Source organism: Camellia sinensis, chromosome 2 (genome assembly GCF_055761805.1).
Source record: "Camellia sinensis isolate YWXY chromosome 2, ASM5576180v1, whole genome shotgun sequence".
NCBI classification, from domain to species: Eukaryota; Viridiplantae; Streptophyta; class Magnoliopsida; order Ericales; family Theaceae; genus Camellia; species Camellia sinensis.
The window spans coordinates 89,231,843-89,257,055 of NC_138962.1; the positions used below are offsets into that span (position 1 = coordinate 89,231,843).

General features: G+C 27.7%; 1 pseudogene across 1 annotated transcript in view; it reads right to left on the bottom strand.

Annotated features, from left to right (window-relative positions):
- The window catches only part of LOC114279886 (RNA-binding KH domain-containing protein PEPPER-like), a 51,240-nt pseudogene that overhangs the window by 11,465 nt on the left and 14,562 nt on the right, over positions 1 to 25,213 (bottom strand). The window lies entirely within an intron of this gene.

Below are 25,213 nucleotides of genomic sequence, written 5' to 3' on the forward strand. Positions count from 1 at the left end.
GATGGAGTGGCGGTCGTGGAGGAGAGGTAATGGTAGTAGTAGTGGCAGTAGTAGTGGTGGTGGTGGTGGTAGTGGAGTGGTGGCGATGGTGGTAATAATGTTAGTTATAGAGGTGGAGTGACAACAGTGGTAGTAGTGGTGGTAGTGGAATGGCATTTGTAATAGTGGTGAATGTGGTAGAGGAGATGGGTGATGAGAGAGAGGGATAAGTGTGAGACAAATAGAGAAGAGACAGAGAGATAGTGACAAAGTGATGAGTAAGAGAGAGATAGCGACAAAATGGTCGCTAAAAGTGCATTTTCTTGTAGTGGATCGATAAATTGAAATTTAATTATTTAAAATCAAAAAATTAGAAATTTTAGTTTGAGATATTGAAGCACCCTCAAGACTTGTAGTTAGAAATCTCATTTTACTTATATAATATAGATAGATAAATAGATAGATTTAATAAGAATTTATATTCGTTTTAGATATTTTTTTAATATAAAAATTATTTTTTAAATTTTTTTTATAAAAATAATTTAACAATCCCATCAATAACCATAATGTATGGGAGAAGTTGAAAAGGTGTAGGAGTAGGTATGAGAGAAGTCAAAAAGGCTTGTGGATTGGGAGAAATCAATAAATGTTGAGGTTTTTTTTTTAAATCAAAAATTTAGAAAAGTAAGATTGGGATATTGAAACTCTCACAAGGCATGTGAGTTAGAAACCTTTTTTTCCTTATATAATACTAGCATATCACCCGTGCTATGCACGTATTATGTTTACAATTATCTATATATGTGAATTGTGATTTTTAAATTTTTTTTTTATTTTTTAAATGTCTTTTTTTTTCCTTTTTTATATTATATTAAAGTTTAATATTTTGATAATAATCATATGTATTGAACTTTTCAAGGAATTAAATGTCTTTTTTTTATTATTATATTATATTAAAGTTTAATATTTTGATAATAATCATATGTGTTGTTAGCCGATGCTTATTCCCCAGATACTGTCATTGCTTCTTCTCCGGGAAAAGAAGTTCACGACCTGTGGGCCTTCTACCTCCACGCGACATTGCTCCGTCAGGCTTTCGCCCATTGCGGAAAATTCCCCACTGCTGCCTCCCGTAGGAGTCTGGGCCGTGTCTCAGTCCCAGTGTGGCTGATCATCCTCTCGAACTTTTCAAGAATTTTTTTTTATGCTTATTTTTAATGTAGTAAAGTGTTATAATGAGAGATAATAATCATATGTGTTGGGACTTTTCAAGGAATTCATATGTGTTAGATTTCAAAGAATTTTTTTAAGCTTGTTCTTAATGCATTAAAGTGTTATTATGATGGTAAGACTTGGAAGTTGGGAGAAGTTAATAAATGTTAAGATTTTTAAATAAAAAAAAATCAAAAAATCAAGAAATTTAGATTAGGAGATTGGAGCTCCCACAAGACTTGGGGTTAAAAACCCCCTTTTACTTAATATATAGTATAGATATAGATAGATAGATAGATAGATAGATAGATAGATAGATAGATAATAAGAATTTATGTTTGTTTTAGATATTTTTTTAATATACAAATTATTTTTTTTAAGATTTTTTTATAAAAATAATTTAACAATCTCATCACCAGTCATAATATATAGGAAAAGTTGAAAAGGGTGTAGGAGTAGATATGGAAGAAGCCAAAAAGTGGGTTGAGAGAAGTCAATAAATGCTGAGTTTTTTTTTTTTTTAAATCAAAAATTTAGAAATTTAAGATTGGGATATTGGAGCTCTCATAAGGCTTCTAAGTTAAAAATCCCTATTTTCCTTATATAATACTAGCATATCGCTCGTGCTGTCACGCCCTCAAAATAAACCCATAATAACCATAACATTAACATGCATTTATAAAAGAAAATGAATCATTTGAGTTATTCATCAGAGTATTCTTATTGAAAGACATCACATGTAACATCCTGCAACATCAAAATAAATGCCCTAAGGGCTTACATCTTTCCAAGCTAACACTTGGACACAAAAAGGATGAGTACTAACTCATTTACAAGTTAAGCCCTAGGCTTGAATGTTTACATGAAATCTCAAAAATAACATAATAAAACATATAACTAAAGACAAGTCTTCAAAATCCCAAACATCAAATCCTTCCAGGCTAAGTCCGTGGAGGTAGCTTATCACCTGAACCTGAAAATGATGTTCCCATAAAGGGTACTAAACCAAATATAAGCATTGAATAAAGCTATAGCATTCAATAGATGGTTAACTAAGATAATCAATTTTATCGTTAAACAGTCTCATGACACTAATGTCTAAGACACATTTCACTTTCCATTATTATCAACATGGCTCAGAACCTGGCCAACTTATAACAGTGAATTGTATATCATATTCACATTACTTCCAATATCAACAAAACAAATGAGACTCATGCTCATATCAAAACACTTCATACTTCCCATTTGATACACATTTTAGTGCTGTATCAATAATCATGTAAAAACACTTCAATATAATAAGCACACATAAAAATGGTGCTAATGGAGTCCATCCCCTATCTCCTCCCAAACAAAAATCTGGTTTAGAGGTCCATCCCCTATCTTCCCCTAAACCGTGGAGTACATCCCCTATCTCCTCCCACACAAAACAATGTATGCAAATGCAATGCTCAATCAATACACGTATTTTCTGTATTAATGCAATAGTCAAAATTAATGACTTAACCAATGTGATTAGTTTCAGTTATTCCTAATCCACATGCAATGTCTACAACAATCACGACTATCCTCCACCGATAGCCCAAAACAGTTATTTCTAGACTGGAAATAAATATAACAACAATTCACTAGGCGAGTGGTTTAAATTATCCCACCACACCATTTAATCAATGAATTCCTCAATTTCATGAATTTAACCAAATTCCCTTAAACTAATTATACAAATTAATTTATTAATACAACTAGGGTTTTTCCCAAAATTACCAAAGTATCCCCAACATATCAAAATACCAAAACTTAGAACAAAACTTATAGAATGGAGTAGGAAATCCCTACCTCGAAGAAAATAACCCGTATTGAGAAGATGGAGATGAAGACCAAAGACCAACGTGCTCCAAATCCCAAGTTTCTCAGATTAAAACGAAGCCCTCAACCCACTCTAACTTTTTAATAAAGGATCTAAGGTAGAAACTCACTCTAAGTAGATCAATCGAAGGAGAGAAGGTGTGTAGAGGGAGAGAGAGAGATAAAAACACTCCAGGGGCGGTTTTTAAAAAGTTATGAAGGAAAAGTAGGTCAAAAAGTGATCCAAAAAGTGAAATCACAGACTGATATAATCGACTCTACGCTCGAGCGTAGAAAGCCCCGCTCGAGCGTAAGACACAGAATCATGCTCGAACGTGAAGAAAGCCGCTCGAGCGTCGATTGCACCCTTCCAGAAGTTTTGCAGGCGCTGCACCCGCTCGAGCGTCAAACTCCCCGCTCGAGCGGAGGAGCAAAAACAAGGGATCACGCTCGAGCGTAAAAACTACCGCTCGAGCGGAAGAACTGCAGAGCAAAATACTGGGAGATGGAAAATCCCGCTCGAGCGTCAAAATTCCCGCTCGAGCGGAGAAGCAACAACGAAGGGACCGCTCGAGCGTTAAAACTTCCGCTCGAGCGTGAAGGCCAAAATCTGGGCATCACCTATCGGCATCTAAATCAACCAACCTGTAACAGACCCGTCCAACACAACCTATACTTCAAATACAAGAGATTAAAGGACAACAACAACCAATAAGTAATGACAGGATCCACGGAATCTAAGTCCGGATACAATAATTTAAAGAGAAAAGACCGGGGTCGCTATACGTGCTATGCACGGATTGTGTTTACAATTATCTATATATGTGAATTGTGATTTTTAAATATTTTTTTCTCTTTTTTTTTTAATGTCTTCTTTTTTTTCTATTTTATATTATATTAAAATTTAATATTTTGATAATAATCATATGTGTTGGACTTTTCAAGGAGTTAAATGTCTTTTTTTTTATTATGTTATATTAAAGTTTAATATTTTGATAATAATCATATGTGTTGAACTTTTCAAGAAATTTTTTTTATGCTTATTCTTAATGCATTAAAGTGTTATTATGAGTGATAATAATCATATGTGTTGGGACTTTTTAAGGAATTCATATGTCTTGGATTTCAAAGAATTTTTTTAATGCTTGTTCTTAATGCATTAAAGTGTTATTATGAAAGTAAGACTTGGGAGTTGGGAGAAGTTAATAAATGCTAAGATTATTTTTTTTTAAAATCAAAAAATCAGGAAATTTAGATTAGGAGATTGGAGCTCCCACAAATCTTGGGGCTAAAAACTCCATTTTGCTTAATATATAGTACTAGCCTATCACCCGTGCTATGCACGGGATAATTATAGATATTTATATTTGTTTTAGATTTTTTTTAATATATAAATTATGTTTTTTAAGATTTTTTATAAAAATAATTTAACAATCTTATCACTAACCATAGTGTATGGAAAAAGTTGAAAAAGATACAGCAGTAACTATATACGGATTGTATCTATAATTATTTGTATGAGGGGATTTTAAATGCTGATCAGGGGATTGTATCAATAAATGCAGGCATGTGGAAAGACATGTGGATTGAGAAAAGTTAATAAATGTTAATTAAGGGATTTTGACCAAATCAATAAATGCTAAGTTTTTTTTTTTAAATAAAAAATTTAGAAAATTCAGATTGGGATATTGAAGCTCCCACAGGCCATGTGGGTTAAAAACTTTTTAATATATAAATTATGTTTTTTAAGATTTTTTATAAAAATAATTTAACAATCTTATCACTAACCATAGTGTATAAGAGAAGTTGAAAAGGGTACTGCAGTAACTATACACGGATTGTATCTATAATTACCTGTATGAGGGGATTTTAAATACTGATTAGAGAATTTTAATCAAATCAATAAATGCAAGCATGTGGAAAGACACGTGGATTGAAAAAATGTAATAAATGCTGATCAGGGGATATATATGTGAATTGTGATTTTTAAATGTCTTCTTTTTTTTTCTTTTTTTTTTATATTATATTAAAGTTTAACTAGCATATCACCCGTGCTATGCACAGGATTAAATTAAAAAAAAAAAACATTCATAGTTATGTCAAACATATTTTTAAATTGTTAGCATAAAATATATGTAATTTTAAAAGAAAATATTGACATTGCATAATTAAAGTAATAAAAATAAGAATTTATTACATTTGGTCGAAATTCACTGAATAAGTAAAACAAAAAATAACTAAAATCTAAATTGTTGTGGGCCTTCCATCAGCATTCCTGCATTGTCAACATGATAGTTAGTATTATAATTAATGAACAACACATATATTTTGTATTTATAAAATGTTATAAAGTAAAAATGTTATACTTACATGTTTTTTTTTTTTTTACTTTTTGAAAGGTATAGACATTCTTCAGATCAATCTATATTTAAAACAAAGGTCACGCACGGTGCATAATCTAGTTGACGTGGCATTGTTAGCCCATGTATGATAAATGCATAGGCACGGTCTTTGCATGACGCAATATAATCTTTAATCATTCTAACGCTATTATCCTATAAAATTTTGGAATTATAACTTTGTGTTTGAAAATGTAAGAATAAGTTATTTATAATAAATTTTATAATTTGCTACCTTTGATCTCAAATTCTTCAAATATGATGGTTGACGTCAAAAAATAAACTCTGCCCGTTTATCTTGAACAATGAGATTTATTGAACCAGTACTGTTTTTGACCACAAGGTTAACATTGTATCTTATCAACCAAAAAAAAAAAAAAGGACACTTGTTAAAGGAAATATTGTACCTAATAAAAAATTAAAACACTTGTTAAGTTTGAATTATTATTGTACATATTAAAAAATCAAATTATAAACAAAAAGAGATAACTTCAATCATACAAATCACAATTTTTTTAATACTATCTAACTACAATCATATTTTTCTCATAATAAAAAAAAACTTTTAAAAAAGAACCATTAAAATAGTAAATAAAAAGATTATTTAAAACCATTAAACAAACTACAATCACATTTTTCTTTTTGTGAGTGTTTATGTTTATCTTACTGCAATCATATTAAAAAAATCAAATTATAAACAAAAAGAGATAACTTCAATCATACAAATCACAATTTTTTTAATGCTATCTAACTATAAGCAGATTTTTCTCATAATAAAAAAAAATAATTGAAAAAAAGAACCATTAAAATAGTAAATAAAAAGATTATTTATAAGTATTGAACAAATTACAATCACATTTTTCTTTTTGTGAGTGTTTATGTTCATCTAACTTCAATCATATTAAAAAATCAAATTATAAACAAAAGGAGATAACTTCAATCATACAAATCACATTTTTTTTTAATGCTATCTAACTGCAATCACATTTTTCTCATAATAAAAAAATAATTGAAAAAAAAGAACCATTAAAATAGTAAATAAAAAGATTATTTAGAAGCATTGAACAAACTACAATCACATTTTTCTTTTTGTGAGTGTTTATGTTTATCTAACTTCAATCATATTAAAAAAATCAAATTATTAACAAAATGAGATAACTTCAATCATATAAATTGTAACTTTTTTAATGCTATCTAACTACAATCATATTTTTCTCATAATAAAAAAAAATAATTGAAAAAAAGAACCATTAAAATAGTAAATAAAAATATTATTTAGAGCCGTTGAACAAATTACAATCACATTTTTCTTTTTATGAGTTAATTTCAATCATATTAAAAAATCAAATTATAAACAAAATGAGATAACTTCAATCATACAAGTCCCAATTTTTTTAATGCTATCTAACTATAATGACATTTTTCTCATAATAAAAAAAATAATTAAAAAAAATAACCATTAAAATAGTAAATAAAAAGAATTATTTAGAACCATTGAACAAACTACAATCACATTTTTCTTTTTGTGAGTGTTTATGTTTATCTAACTTCAATCATATTAAAAAATAAAATTATAAACAAAATGAGATAATTTCAATCATACAAATGACAATTTTTTTAATTCTATCTAATCATCATCAATAATTAAAAAATCAATCACAAATTAAGTCAATTGATAATTAAAAAACACAATAATTTACTTTTCAAAAAACATAGTGAGTTAAAAAGATCAATTATAATTTTTTTTTTGGTCAAAATACAATTTAATCATCAGCAATAATTGGTACATTATGTGACCCTAATGAGTACAATCCATATTGTTTTTCAAAAAATACAGTGAGTTAAAAATCAAATCACAAATTAAGTGAATTGATAGTTAAAAAAACACAATAATTTTTTTTCAAAAAACACAGTGAGTTAAAAAAATTAATTACAATTTTTTTTTCAAAATACAATCTAATAATTATCAATAATTGGTACTTTGAAAATCAAATAAAAAAAAAATCAAATCAAATCACAAATATTTTTATACTATCTAACTACAATCATATTTTTTTCATAAATAATTGTAAAGATAAACCATTAAAACATTAAATAAAAGATTAAATCACATTAAAAAAAAGAACCACTGAACAAACTACAATCACATCACATTTTTTCCATAATAAAAAAAATAAATAAATGAAAAAAAGAACCATTGACTAACTACAATCACATTAAAAAAAAAAAAAGAACCATTGAACTAACTACAATCACATTTTTTTCTTTGTGAGGTTTATGTTTATCTAATTTCAATCATATTAAAAATAAAATTAAAATAGTAAATAGAACGATTAAATAACATTAAAAAAAATCATTGAACTAACTACAACAATCATATTAAAAAAAAGAGCCATTGAACAAACTACAATCATATCACATTTTTTCCATAATAAAATAAATAAATAAATAAAAGAACTATTAAACTAACTACAATCACATCAAAAAAAATCATTCAACTAATTATAATCACATTTTTCTCTTTGTGAGGGTTTATATTTATCTAACTTCAATCATATTAAAAATAAAAAATTAAATTAAAATAGTAAATAAAAAGATTAAATAACATTAAAAAACCATTGAACTAATTACAATTGCATCACATTTTTCACATAATAAAATATATAAATAAATAAAAAATATTAAGCTAACTACAATCACATTAAAAAAAAGAATTATTCAACTAATTATAATCACATTTTTTTCTTTGTGAGGGTTTATATTTATCTAACTTCAATCATATTAAAAAATTAAATTGTACTTTTTTATTCGCTGGACAAATCACAAATATTTTTATGCGCTATCTAACTACAATATTAAAACAGTAAACAAAAGGAAAAGTCAAGAAGGAGAAAACAAAAATAAGACTTACTGTTTGCATACGTGGTCACTGAAGTTGAAAGTATAGAAGTGAGAAGTGAAGAAGGAGAAAACAAAAAGGAGACTCTCTATTTGCAATAGGTATGTGAAAAGTTAAAAAGAGTGTATGTATTGGAGAAGTTAAAAAGACTTGGAATAATTTCATAAGTGCTAAGTTTTTTTTTCAAAAAAAATTAAGAAATTAATGTTCAGATATTAGAACCCCCACAAAACTTGTGGGTTAGAGATAGATATAAATAAATAGATAGATATAGATATTTGTTTTAAATTTTTTCTAATATATAAATTATTTGTTTTGGAAAAGGTACTGCAGTAATTATGAGAGAAATACAAAAGTCTTGTAGGTTAAGAGAATTTAATAAATGCTGAGCTTAATTTTTTTTTTAAAAAAAATAAAAAATTAGAAAATTAGAATTGACATATTGAAGCTCCCACAGGCCTTGGGGGTTAAAAACCCCATTTTGCTTAATATATAGTATAGATAATTTGATAATAATCATGTGTTGGACTTTTCAATGAATTAAATGTCTTGTTTTTTAATATTATATTAAATTTAATATTTTGATGATAAGCATATGTATTGTACTTTTCAAGAAATTTTTTTTATACTTGTTCTTAATGCATTAAAGTGTTATTATGAGGGATAATAATCATATGTGTTGGGACTTTTCAAGCAATTCATATATGTTGGACCTTTCAATGAATTTTTTTATATTTATTCTTAATGCATTAAAGTGTTATTATAAGGGTAAGGCTTGGGGGTTGTGAGAAATTAATAAGTGCTAAGATTTTTTTTCTTAAATCAAAAGATCAAGAAATTTAGATTGGGATATTGAAACCCCCACAAAACTTGTGGGTTAGAGATGGATATAAATAAATAGATAGATATAGATATAGATATTTATATTTGTTTAAAAAAAATTTTAATATACAAATTATTTGTTTTGAAAAAGGTACTGCAGTAATTATGAGAGAAATCAAAAAGTCATGTGAGTTGAGAGAAGTTAATAAATGCTGACGTTAATTTTTTTCAGGAAATTTAGATTAGGAGATTGGAACTCCCACAAAACTTGAGGCTAAAAACCCCCTTTTGCTTAGATAATACTAGCCTATCACCCGTGCTATGCACGGAATAATTATAAATATTTATATTTGTTTTAAAAAAAAATTAATATATAAATTATGTTTTTTAAGATTTTTTATAAAAATAATATAACAATCTAAGATTTTAAAAAAAAATTTCATACTTCTTAATGCATTAAAGTGTTATTATAAGGGTAAGACTTGGGGGTTGTGAGAAATTAATAAATGTTAAGATTTTTTTTTTTTAAATCAAAAAATCAAAAAATTTAGATTGGGATATTGGAACTCTCACAAAACTTGTGGATTAGAGATAGATATAAATAAATAGATAGATATAGATATAGATATTTATATTTGTTTTAAATTTTTTTTAATATACAAATTATTTGTTTTGGAAAAGGTACTGCAGTAATTATGAGAGAAGTCAAAAAGTTTTGTGGGTTGAGAGAAATTAATAAATGCTGAAGTTAATTTTTTTTTTTAAAAAAAAACAAAAAATTAGAAAATTAGGATTGGCATATTTGAGCTCCCACAGGCCTTGGGGGTTAGAAACCCTCTTTTGCTTAATATATAGTATAGATACTAGCCTATCACCCGTGCTATGCACGGGATAATTATAAATATTTATATTTGTTTTAATTTTTTTTAATATATAAATTATGTTTTTAAAGATTTTTTATAAAAATAATTTAAGAATCTTATCACTAATCATAGTGTATAGGAAAAATTTAAAATGCTACTGCAGTAACTATGCACGGGCTGTATCTATAATTATTTGTATGAGAGGATTTTAAATGCTAATCACAGATTTTGACCAAATCAATAAATGCAGATATGTGGATTGGAAAAAGTTAATAAATGCTGATCAGGGGATTTTGACCAAATCAATAAATGCTGAGGTTTTTTTTTTTTAAATCAAAAATTTAGAAAATTAAGATTGAGATATTGGAGCTCCCACAAGGTTTGGGGTTCAGAAACCCTCTTTTCCTTAATATATTTACAATTATCTACATATGTGTACTAGCATATCACCCGTGCCATGCACGGATTGTGTTTACAATAACCTATATATGTGAATTGTGATTTTTAAATATTTTTTTTCAAATGTCTTCTTTTTTTTATATTATATTAAAGTTTAATATTTTGATAATAATCATATGTGTTGGACTTTTCAAAGAATTAAATGTCTTTTTTTTTATTATATTATATTAAAGTTTAATATTTTGATAATAATCATATGTGTTAGACTTTTTAAGAAATTTTTTTTATGCTTGTTCTCAATGCATTAAACTGTTATTATGAGGGATAATAATCATATGTGTTGGGACTTTTCAAAGAATTTATATGTGTTGGATTTCAAAGAATTTTTTTTATGCTTGTTCTTAATGCATTAAAGTGTTATTATGATGGTAAGACTTGGGAGTTGGGAGAAGTTAATAAATGTTAAGATTTTTTTTTTAAATCAAAAAATTAGAAAATTTAGATTGAAAGATTGGAGCTCCCACAAGCCTTGGGGTTAAAAACTCTTTTTTGCTTAATATATAGTATAGATAATATATATATATATATATAGATTATAAGATGAGAGAAATAAAGTGCTATCTTATTATAATGGAGGAGATCTTATAAAAAAAAATGTAGACATGAATGGCCTCCTATTTTATTGTGTTTACAATTATCTATATATGTGAATTGTGATTTTTAAATGTTTTTTTTTTCAATGTCTTCTTTTTTTCAATTTTTATATTATGTTAAAGTTTAATATTTTGATAATAATCATATGTGTTGAACTTTTCAAGGAATTAAATATTTTTTTTATTATATTATATTAAAGTTTAATATTTTAATAATAATCATATGTGTTGGACTTTTCAAGAAATTATTTTTATGTTTGTTCTTAATGCATTAAAGTGTTATTATGAGTGATAATAATCATATGTGTTGGGACTTTTCAAGAAATTCATGTGTTGGATTTCAAAGAATTTTTTTTATGCTTGTTCTTAATGCATTAAAGTGTTATTATGAGGGTAAGGCTTGGGAGTTGGGAGATGTTAATAAATGCTCAGATTTTTTTTTTAAATAAAAAAATCAGGAAATTTAGATTGGAAGATTGGAGCTCCCAAAAGACTTGAGGTTGAAAACCCCCTTTTGCTTAATATATAGTATAAATACTAGCCTATCACCCGTGCTATGCACGGGATAATTACAGATATTTATATTTGTTTTAGATTTTTTTTAATATATAAATTATGTTTTTTAAGATTTTTTATAAAAATAATTTAACAATCTTATCACTAATCATAGTGTATGAGAGAAGTTGAAAATGATACTGCAGTAACTATACACGGATTGTACCTATAATTATTTGTATGAGGAGATTTTAAATGCTAATCAGGGGATTTTGACCAAATCAATAAATGTAGGCATGTGGAAAGACATGTACATTGAAAAAAGTTAATAAATGCTTATCAGAAAATTTTGACCAAATCAATAAATGCTGAGTTTTTTTTAATAAGAAATTTAAAAAATTCAGATTGGAATATTGAAGCACCCACAGGCCTTGGGATTAAAATCTCCCTTTTGCTTAATATATAGTATAGATTTTTTTAATGCTATCTAAGTACAATCATATTTTTCTCACAACAAAAAAATAATAATTGAAAAAAAGAACCATTAAAATAGTAAATAAAAATATTATTTAGAGCCGTTAAACAAACTACAATCACATTTTTCTTTTTGTGAGTTAACTTCAATCATATTAAAAAATCAAATTATAAACAAAAGGAGATAACTTTAATCATACAAATCACAATTTTTTTAATACTATCTAACTACAATCATATTTTTCTCATAATAAAAAAAATAATTTTAAAAAAAAAGAACCATTAAAATAGTAAATAAAAATATTATTTAGAGCCGTTGAACAAACTATAATCACACTTTTCTTTTTTGTGAGTTAACTTCAATCATATTAAAAAATCAAATTATAAACAAAATGAGATAACTTTAATCATACAAATCACAATTTTTTTAATACTATCTAACTACAATGACATTTTTCTCATGATAAAAAAAATAATTGAAAAAATAACCATTAAAATAGTAAATAAAAAAGATTATTTAGAACCATTGAACAAACTACAATCACATTTTTCTTTTTGTGAGTGTTTATGTTTATCTAACTTCAATCATATTAAAAAATAAAATTATAAACAAAAGAAGATAATTTCAATCATACAAATTACAATTTTTTTAATGTTATCTAATCATCATCAATAATTAAAAAAATCAATCACAAATTAAGTCAATTGATAATTAAAAAACACAATAATTTATTTTTCAAAAAACATAGTGAGTTAAAAAGATCAATTACAATTTTTTTTAGGGTCAAAATACAATCTAATCATTATCAATAATTGGTACATTATGTGACCCTGATGAGTACAATCCATTTTGTTTTTCAAAAAACACAGTGGGTTAAAAATCAAATCACAAATTAAGTGAATTGATAGTTAAAAAAACACAATAATTTTTTTTCAAAAAACACAGTAAGTTAAAAAAATCAATTACAATTTTTTCTTTTCAAAATACAATCTAATCATTATCAATAATTGGTACTTTAAAAATCAAATCAGAAAAAAATCAAATCAAATCACAAATAATTTTATGCTATCTAACTACAATCATATTTTTTTCATAAATAATTTTAAAGAAAAACTATTAAAACAGTAAATAAAAGATTAAATCACATTAAAAAAAAGAACCATTAAACAAATTACAATCACATCACATTTTCCCATAATAAAAAAATAAATAAATGAAAAAAGAACCATTGACTAACTACAATCACATTTTTTTCTTTGTAAGTGTTTATATTTATCTAACTTCAATCATATTAAAAATAAAATTAAAATAGTAAATAAAAAGATTAAATAACATTAAAAAAAACCATTGACCTAACTACAACAATCATATTAAAAAAAAGAGCCATTGAACAAACTACAATCACATCATATTTTTCCCATAATAAAATAAATAAATGAAAAAAAAGAACTATTAAACTAACTACAATCACATTAAAAAAAAAAAAAGAATCATTCAACTAATTATAATCACATTTTTCTTTTTATGAGGGTTTATATTTATCTAATTTCAATCATATTAAAAAAATCAAATTATAATTTTTTATTCGCTAGACAAATCACAAATATTTTTATGTGTTATCTAACTACAATATTAAAACAGTAAACAAAAGGAAAAGTCAAGAAGGAGAAAACAAAAAGAAGACTTACTGTTTGCATGCGTGGTCACTGAAGTTGAAAGTGTAGAAGTGAGAAGTGAAGAAGGAGAAAACAAAAAGGAGACTTACTGTTTGCAATAAGTATGTGAAAAGTTAAAAAGAGTGTATGTATTGGAGAAGTTAAAAAGTCTTGAAAGAATTTAATAAGTGCTAAGTTTTTTTTTATAAAAAAAATTCAAAAAATTAAGAAATTAAGGTTCAGATATTGGAATTCCCACAAAATTTGTGGGTTAGAGATAGATATAGATATAGATATTTATATTTATATATTTTTTTAATTTTTTTAATATACAAATTTGTTTTGGAAAAGGTACTGTAGTAATTATGAGAAAAGTTAAAAAGTCTTGTTGGTTGAAAGAAGTTAATAATGCTGAGGTTATTTTTTATTTTTATTTTTTTTTGAAAAACAAAAAATTAGGAAATTAGGATTGGCATATTGAAGCTCTCACAGGCCTTGGGGTTAAAAACTTCATTTTGCTTAATATATAGTACTAGCCTATCACTCGTGGTATGCACGGGATAATTATAAATATTTATATTTGTTTTAATTTTTTTTAAATATATAAATTATATTTTTTAAAGATTTTTTATAAAAATAATTTAACAATCTTATCACTAACCACAGTGCACAGGAGAACTTAAAAAAGCTACTGCAGTAACTATGCACGGGCTGTATCTATAATTATTTGTATAAAGGGGATTTTAAATGCTAATCATGAATTTTGACCAAATCAATAAATGTAGGCATGTGAATTGGAAAAAGTTAATAAATGCTGATCAGGAGATTTTGACCAAATCAATAAATGCTTAAGTTTTTTTTTTAAATCAAAAATTTAGAAAATTAAGATTGGGAGATTGGAGCTCCCATAAGGCTTGGGGTTTAGAAACCCATTTTTCTTTAATATATTTACTAGCCTATCACCCGTGCTATGCACGAGATAATTATAGGTGTTTATATTTGTTTTAGATTTTTTTTAATATATAAATTATGTTTTTTAAGATTTTTTATAAAAATAATTTAACAATCTTATCATTAACCATAGTGTGTGGGAGAAGTTGAAAAAGATACTGCAGTAACTACACACGGATTGTATCTATAATTATTTGTATGAGGGGATTTTAAATGCTGATCAGGGAATTTAGACCAAATCAATAAATACAGGCATGTGAAAAGACATGTGGATTGAAAAAAGTTAATAAATACTGATCAGAGAATTTTGACCAAATCAATAAATGCTCAGTTTTTTTTTTAAATAAAAAATTAAGAAAATTTAGATTGGGATATTGAAACTCTCACAGGCCTTGGGGGTTAAAAACTTCCTTTTGCTTAATATATAATATAGATAGATAGATAGATAGATAGATAGATAGATAGATAGATAGACAGATATATACATATATATTGGCTATTTAATCAAATAAAAATTGTATGTTTGATTTTGGTTGATTTAGGTGACAAGGGGGAAAGTAAAAAAAAATATTTTAACAGAAACGGCCATTTGATAAATGAAAAAAAGAAAAAGAAAAAAGAGAGAGAGTTGTATTTTTGTGTTTACAATTATCTATATATGTGAATTGTGATTTTTAAATGTCTTTTTTTTTTAAATGCTTTCTTTTTTTCCCCTTTTTATATTATATTAAAGTTTAATATTTTGATAATAATCATATGTGTTAGACTTTTTAAGGAATTAAATATCTTTTTTTTTATTATATTATATTAAAGTTTAATATTTTGATAATAATCATATGTGTTGGACTTTTCAAGAAATTTTTTTTATACTTGTTCTTAATGCATTAAAGTGTTATTATGAGAGATAATAATCATATGTGTTGGGACTTTTCAAAGAATTCATATGTGTTGAATTTCAAAGAATTTTTTTTATGCTTGTTCTTAATGCATTAAAGTGTTGTCATGATGGTAAGATTTGGGGGTTAGGAGAAGTTAATAAATGCTAAGGTTTTTTTTTTTTAAATAAAAAAAACAGAAAATTTAAATTGGGAGATTGGAGCTTCCACAAAGCTTAGGGTTAAAAACTCCCTTTTGCTTAATATATAGTATAGATAATTATATATATATATGTGTGTGTGTGTGTGTGTGAATTGTGATTTTTAAATGTTTTTTTTTAAATGTATTATTTTTTTCCTATTTTATATTATATTAAAGTTTAATATTTTGATAATAATCATATGTGTTGGACTTTTCAAGGAATTAAATGTCTTCTTTTTTTTATTATATTATATTAAAGTTTAATATTTTGATAATAATCATATGTGTTGGACTTTTCAATAAATTTTTTTTATGCTTGTTCTTAATGCATTAAAGTGTTATTATGAGGGATAATAATCATATGTGTTGAAACTTTTCAAGGAATTCATATGTGTTGGATTTCAAAGAATTTTTTTTATGATTGTTCTTAACACATTAAAGTATTATTATGAGGGTAAGACTTGAGGTTGGGAGAAGTTAATAAATGCTAAGTTTTTTTAAAAAAAAAAAAATCAAAAAATCAAGAAATTTAGATTAGGAGATTGAAGCTCCCACAAGGCTTGGGGTTAAAAACCCCATTTTGCTTAATATATAGTATAGATAGATAGATAGATAGATAGATAGATATAGATATAGATTGATTGATAAATATAGATATGGCACATACCATTTATATGACACAAGGACCAAAGTATCGGGACAACTGCTGCAATTTTTCCTCATTTAAATTAAAGGGATTTAAAAAGTTAAAAAAAAAAGAAAAAAATTATAATATTAAAAAATGTTCACTAAAAAAATATTGATTAAAAATTACAAATTAATTATTGAACACTCCATACTAAACAAGGTAATGTTTTCTATTAATTTTGAAAATTAAAAAATTATTATTAATTTTTCCTCTATTTTTTTTTTCTCACAAAAAAATAGCTACATTAATTATCTTCTTTTTTTTTTTTTTTTTTTTGTGGAGAGGGGTTTTGACCTACGATTTTTCTAAAATGGGTGTTCTAGACGGAACGGGTAGATTTGGTTCAGACAATAAGAAAAAGTGCTTATGCAAGAGGTGCCTTCACTATGAGAAAGAATAGTCGGTTTTACATAGGGTGCCTTCTTGGATAACAGCTTCAATACTGGCATGCATGAAGGGCTTAAGTGTGAGACATATGAGAGGGGCTTTAGTGCGAAAATAGAAGAAGTAATTTACAGAGTGTTTTCTTACTTCACGACTTCAATACTTGTGAGAGAGGAGTAGGCTCAAGTGCAAGAGAGAAATGAGGGTTTGTAGGAAATGTCTTATTGGGTCACGACTTGAGTGTCCGTGCACATGAAAATGAGTGATAAGGGTCAGAGTGTGTCACTTGGGGTCACGGTTTCAGTGCTTCGAAACACAAAACCATAGCATATTAATAAAGAGAAATAATTAGTGATAAAATATTTTTGTTTCCTTAAATACAACAACAGAGAATTTATTATTAGTGACGAAATATTTTTGTCTTCCACAACATAACCTTATGAGACGAAAAATATATTCATCGCGCAATCAATCAGAATTTATTGGTGACAAAATATTTTCATCTCCCACAACTTATTCTTCCAAGACAAAAATATATTTATCGCCCATTTAATAAAAAGATAAAACGGCATCGTTTGCATGATGGAGTGTTTATTGGTGACAAAAATGTTCGTCTCCAATGAGTTAAAATAATTCGCGCCAATGCAAATGAAATTGGTGCCTAAATTTTGCAGACGAAATTTATTGGTGATAAAATACAAAAACAACGTTGTGTGGGGATAGAGAATTTATTGTTGATGAAATATTTTCGTCTCCTTCAACTTAACCTTATGAGACGAAAATATATTCGTCGCGCAATCAATCAAAATGCAATATGACACATGGAGAATTTATTAGTGACGAAATATTTTCGTCTCCCAAAACATATCCTTCCGAGACAAAAATATATTTGTCGCCTAATTAACAGAAAGATAAAACGAGCATGAAGAGTTTATTGGTGACGAAATATTTTCATCTCCCATAACTTATCCTTCCCAGACAAAAAATATATTTGTCACCAAATAAATAAGAAAATGAAACGACATCGTCTAATAAGTTTAGAATTTATTGGTGACGAATTCCTTTTGTCGCAAAAAACTTTAAATTTTATAGCGATCCCGGGTTTACCCTTGTTGTATAGTGATCCGGACATGTGTCCGCGGATGTTGGTAGTTGTTTATTATCTTGTTTACATCCTTTCTTACTTTGTATTTGAGTTATAGGATGTGTTGGGCGGGTTGGTTACAGGTTGGTTGAGTTTAGAAACCAAAACTAGTTGCCCAGATTTTTGGCCTGTACGCTCGAGCGGAGGTGTTGGCGCTCGAGCGGAGATTACACCCATTCAGTATTTTTCCTGTGCAGCGTTGTACGCTCGAGCGTGGTATTGGCCGCTCGAGCGGGGTTGTCTGAGTACCGCTCGAGCGTAGGGTTGGGAGCTCGAGCGGAGGCCTGGTTCTGCAAAAGTGCTGGGCGAGAGCATTCTGCGCTCGAGCGGGAGGTTGGCCGCTCGAGCGGAAGTCTGTGAGTGGCCGCTCGAGCGGGGTGTTTTACGCTCGAGCGTAAGACTGGGTTTAAATCCCGAAATTGTGACTTTTCAAATCACTTTTTCACTTTCTTTTCTCTCTCTTACTTTTCCAAAATCACCATTGTTGAGCCTCTCACTCTAGACTCTACCTTCTCTCTAGGTTTTGATCTAGTATGAGTGATTTACTCACCTTTGGCCTTTACAAAAAAGTTGTTGATCGTCGAGGGCTTCATTTTAATCAGAAAATCTCGGGTTTTGGAGCACGTTGGGTTTTGTCGTCTTCTCCTTTGGGACTCCGAATTTGAGGTAGGGATAACCTACTCCTCTCTATGGGTTTTGTCTTTAAATTTTGGTATTTTGAGATGTTGGGCTTGGTTTGGTAATTTTGTGAAAGTTTGGGGCTTTTGTGTAATTTTACAAAAGTTGGGGTTTTATTCATAATAAACCTAGATGCATGTTTGGCATAGAAAAATGGAATGATTGTTGAATCATTGATGAAAATGGGACCTAAGGGTTGAAATGGTAATTATGGATAATGGCCTAATTACATTGTTTAATTAATTGGGATAATTAATTGGTAAGAAATGAGGAAATGAAATGTTGATTAAATATCCATTTGTGTATTTATTTTCTGTTTTAGAAATAATTGCTTTGGGCTATCTGTGGAGGATAGTCGAGATTGTTGTAGACAATGCATGATGATTAGGTAAACGGAAACTAATCAATGGAATGTGTCATGGAACTTGACGGTTGATAGAATACATTAATTGTGTGTATTGTGTGATTGTATATAGAACCAATGTGTTTATATACGTTATGTGTAGAGGAGGAGATAGGGGATGTACTCCGCGGTTTAGGGGAAGATAGGGGATGTACCTCTAAACCGGATAGGTATTGGGAGGAGATAGGGGATGAACTCCGTAGACAGAGCTCATATGCTTGTCTAGAGAAGTGAAGATAGAGCTCATATGCTTATCTTTGTGAAGTGTGGATACAGCTTGTATGCTTATCTGTGGATATTGTTGATATACATATCTGTTGTAGAGTGTGGATACAGCTTGTATGCTTATCTGTGGATATTGTTGATATACATATCTGTTGAGAATGTGGATATAGCTTTTATGCTTATCTGGATGTGAGATATAGTTTTTATACATATCTGTGGAAATGATGATAGAGCTAGCATGCTTATCTGTTGAAAAAGGGAAAATGAAAAGTAATTGGGACTTGTAAGTCGTTGACATAAATATGTAATTTATGTGATTGTATCAGTGTTGACCAACTATCAATTGCTAATGTTTTAGTCATTGTCCATGGTTGGTTTAGTGTATTTCTACTGGGCTGTGGCTCACCCTATATGGGAATATCATTTTCAGGTGCAGGAAGCATGCCACCTCCAAGGACATAGCTGGGAGGCTAGTGGCGGGCATAGTTTTGTCGTTTTACTTTTGATGTATTACATGTAATTTCAGGCCAAGGGCTTAATGTGTAAACGAGTTAGAACTCTTTGTTGTAACCAAGTGTTAACTTGGAAAGCTGTAAGCCCGTAGGGCATTTTGTTTTGATGTTAACATGTAATACTTATGTAATGAAACTCAATGAAATAAAGGAATGTGGTTAGTTTATATGTAAATGCTTGTATTATCTGATGGGTTTAATGTTATTATTTTGAGGGCGTTACAAATTTTGTGACAAAAATGTTCGTCTCCAATGAGCTAAAATAATTGGCGCCAACAAGAAAAAAATTGGCGCCTCTTTTTTTCTGACGAATTTATTTTTTCGTCTCCTATAATTTTGAGAAGAATTAAAAGAAACGACAAAAGTAATATTTGGTCATGTTTGGGTTACGTTCTAAAACGAAAATAAATTTTATCACCAAATTTTAAAAATTAATTATTGAAAACTCCATACTAAACAAGGTAATGTTTTCTATTAATTTTGAAAATTACAAATTTTTTATTATTTGTTTCTCTGTATTTTTTCTCACAAAAAAAAAAAAAAAAAAGCTTCATTAATTATCTTTTTTCTTCTTTTTTCTTTTTTTTTTTTTTTTTGTGGAGAGAGGTTTTGACCTTCAATTTTTCTGAAAATTGGTGTTCTAGACGGAAATGGTAGAGTTGGTTCAGACAATGAGAAAAACTGCTTGCGTGCAAGAGGGGCCTTCACTGTGAGAAAGAATAGTAGGTTTGCATAGGGTGCCTTATTGGATAATAGCTTCAATGCTGGCATGCATGAAGGGCTTAAGTGTGAGACAGAAGAGAGGGGCTTTAGCGCGAAATAGAAAAAATGGTTTACAGAGTGTCTTCTTGAGTCACAACTTCAATACTTGTGAGAGAGGAGTAGACTCAAGTGTGAGAGAGAAATGAGAGTTTGTAGAAAGTGTCTTCTTGGGTCACGACTTCAAGGTCCATATACATGAAAATGAGTGATAAGCGTCAGAGTGTATCTCTTGGGGTCGCAGTTTCAATGCTTTGAAAAACAAAATCACGGCATTTTAATAAAGAGAAATGATTAGTGATAAAATATTTTTGTATCCTTAAATACCAGAACAAATAATTTATTATTGGTGATGAAATATTTTTGTCTTCCACAACTTAACCTTATGCGACGAAAAATATATTCGTCACGCAATCAATTAGAATTTATTAGTGACGAAATATTTTCGTCTCCCACAATTTATTCTTCTGAGACAAAAATATATTTGTCGCCTAATAAATGAAAATATGCAATGACATCGTTTAATAGGTATGGAATTTATTGGTGACGAATTACGTTCATCACAAAAAAAATTATATTTTGTGACAAAAATATTCATCTCCAATGAGCTAAAATAATTTGCACCAATGCAAATGAAATTGGCGCCTCATTTTTGCAGATGAAATTTTGTTTTCGTCTCCTACACTTTTGAGAAAAATTAAAACAAACGAAAAAATTAATATTTCGTCATCTTTGGGATAAATTTTAAGACAAAAAAAAATTTCGTCACCAAATTTTGTCACAATAGCCTAGATTTCTTGTAGTGATAGAAGGGGGCCCTTTTTTGGTCTATTTTGAGGGGCCCTAGGCCATGGCCTTGTTGGCCCATGTCCAAGGCTGGCACTGACTATACTCCACTTACTGCTCAACGAGCTTCCGCTTACTATTTCCCTAGACTTTACTTACTATTCAATGAGTTTCCACTTACTATTTCATTACACTTCACTTACTACTCAATTTTGATTTCGCTTACTACTTAATGAACTTCTACTTACTACTTCAATAGACTCCATTATCTACTCAATTTTGATTTCACTTACTACTTAATGAGTTTCTACTTACTATTTCATTACAGTTCACTTACTACTCAATGAGACTCTATTTACTACTAAATTAAATCCCACTTACTACTTAATGAGATTCCACTTACCACTCATTAATTGTTTACTTACTACTCCAACAAACTTGACTTACTATCCAATTAAACACTACTTATTACTCAATGAGACTCAACATACTACACAATCAAACTCCACTTTATTACTACTTACAAAGACGCCACTCAATTGGCTTTGATTTACCACTCATTTAAATCCCACTTAGTTGTATCATATTAAACCCTACTTACTATTCAATGAAAGACTCCACTTACTAGTCACAAAAGGTTGTTGTGCGCATTTGTCCGATACCTTGTAATGTTATTCTTGTTTTGCTCGATATTGTCTTCCATCTGTAATAAGCATAAACAAATTAATTAAGAAAAAGCAAGTAAAAAATGGTAAGTACAATACTAGGAAGTAAAATGGATGGGAAGTGGTAAGTTGAGTCACAAAGAGTTGCAAGTAGAATAAGAATGAATGGTAAGTGTTGTGTTTTTGAATGGTAATTAAACTCATTTAAACCACACTTACTACTCAATAAGATTGTACTTGTTACTTTATCAGAATCACACTTACTATACTCAATGAGACTCTACTTACTACTTTATCAAACTTAACTTATCAGCCATCTAAACCACACTTATTAGTCAATGAGACTGTACTTACTATTTCGTCAGACTTGACTTACCACTCATTTAAACCACACTTACTACTCAATAAGACTATACTTATTACTTTATCAGACTTGACTTGCCACTCATTTGAATCACACTTACTACTCAATGAGACTCTACTTCCTCCTTTATCAAACTTGACTTATTAGTTATTTAAACAACACTTACTACTCAATAACATTCTATTTACTATTTTATCAAACTTGACTTAATACTCATTTAATCCAACTTATTACTCAATGAGACTGTACTTACTATTTTATCATAATCACACTTACTACTCAATGAGACTCTATTTATTATTTTATCAAACTTGACTTATCAGCCATTTAAACCACACTTACTAGTCAATAAGACTGTATTTACTATTTCATCAGACTTGACTTACCACTCATTTGAATCACACTTACTACTCAATGAGACTCTCCTTACTACTTTATCAGACTTGACTTACCACTCATTTAAGCCACACTTGCTACTCAATGAGACTGTACTTACTACTTTATCAAACTTGACTTATCACTCATTTAAACAATACTTCCTACTCAATGAGACTCTACTTACTACTTTATTAGACTTGACTTATTAATCATTTAAACTAAACTTAAGACTACATTTACTATTTCATCAAACTTGATTTTTTTTTTTCTTACCATTTGAATCTCATAATTTTTCTTTTAACTAGGTGAAATGTTGTTCCAACAGAACATAAAAATTTCTAAATTCAAAATATAATGGAAGTGAGAGTAAAAAGAGAGAGACTTACCTAAGGAGTTCCAGATCAACAACAATTCTATCTTAAAATCTTCAAAAGTTTTAGAAATGAACATCAAATTTTGTTTATGGAATCCTCAAATGAATTTGAAAATTTCCTATATTTTGTTAATCATATTTCTCATTAATTGTATTTATTGTGGTAGATGAAAAAGATACTAGGTTTCATTTATCGCCATTCATTGCTATTAACTAGATAAATAAAAAAATAGTATTCCATAAAATGTAAAAAATTATAATAAAATGTATAAATTTCATATTTATTTTGTATATATTTTTTTTGTTTACATTCTATTTTATAAAATTTATATTTATTCTAGAGGTTAGGTGCATTTTATTAATGTTTGAATGATAAGTGTAGTTATGCGGAATAGTAAGTACAACCATATTAAGTAGTAAGTGTGTTTAGTTGTTATAGTAAGTTGGAAACCACTCATTTAAACCATACTTACTATTTTATCAGACTTACTTACCACTCATTTAAACCACACTTACTATTCAATGAGACTCTACTTATTACTTTATCAGACTTAACTTACCACTCATTTAAATAACACTTACTACTCAATGAGACTCTACTTACTACTTTATCAAACTTGACCCATCACTTAAACAGCACTTACTACTCAATTAGACTCTACTCACTACTTTATCAAACTTGACTCATTACTTAAACAATACTTACTACTCAATGTGACTCTACTTACTATTTTAATAGACTTGATTAATCAATCATTTAAGCTAAACTTAAGACTACACTTACTATTTCATCAAACTTGATTTTTTTTTTTCTTACCACTTAAATCTCATAGTTTTTCTTTTAACTAGGTGAAATGTTGTTCCAACAAAACATTAAAATTTATAAATTCAAAATATCATGGAAAGTTAAAGTAAAAAAAGAGATAGAGACTATAGAGACATATAGATTCTTACCTAAGGAGTTCCAAATCAACAACAATCTTATCTTCAAATCTTCAAATATTCAAAATTTTTAAAAATAAACATAAAATTTTGTTCATGGAATCCTCAAATAAATTTTAAATTTTCCTATATTTTATTAATTACATTTCTTTATTAACTGCATTTATTATTTTCAAGTGTGGTAAATGAAAAGGAAACTAAGTTTCATTTATTGCCATTAAGTAGATAAATAAATAAATAAATAAATAATCATATTTCATAAAATGTAATAAATTATAATAAAATGTATAAAATTCACATTTATTTTGTATATTTTTTTCTTAAATTCTATTTTATAAATTTTATATTTATTTTACAGGTTTTAAAAATTTATTATAACTTAATTTTTTAAGTTTACATGTTATTTGAATAGCAGGTTAAGTGTATTTTATTAACAATTGAATGGTAAGTATAGTTATTAAAAATAGTAAGTATAATCATATCAAATAGTAAATGTACTTAGTTATTGTGGTAAGTTGAAAACCACTTTTTGGTTTCAAACTCATTTTTTATGAAACTACCTAGATTTCTTAACCTAATTTTAATTATTACCAATCAATGTGTAAATTTATTTTACTTTTAAATCTAATGATCCAAATTTATTTATGTATGGTACATGAAAACCACATTCATGTATCATAGAAAAATCCCTATAATCAGATATTTCTTTCCTTTGAATTTTATTTATTTATTTTTTATGATCTCCTCTTCTTTGAAATTGAGTACACCATTTTTGCTGCCCGGACCAAACTTAATTTAGGTTTTTTTTTTACTTTTTTATTATTTGAGTATACTATAAATGGTAATTTGAAAAAATATATATATAGTGTATTGAGGGTAATTATAATCTCAAATAATTTAATAGAGCATATTGAGAAATTAAAAGTATTTAATGATTTTTTTGAGTGCAAATAAAATTTCCAATTTGCAAAGTGGATGTTGGGATTGATAGTCCGTTCGGACTAGCATGGGCCTTGAACGAGGAGATTAGTTTGGAAAAGACTTTCAAGGGTTGAGTTTCAAAATTAGAGTAGGAATTAGCTTGGAAAAGATTCACTGCATTTGGTTTTAATTTTTTGGATTTAATTTTTTAAAAATTTAATTTTTTATTTTTTGTATTTTTTATTTTTAGTGAATATTTTTAAA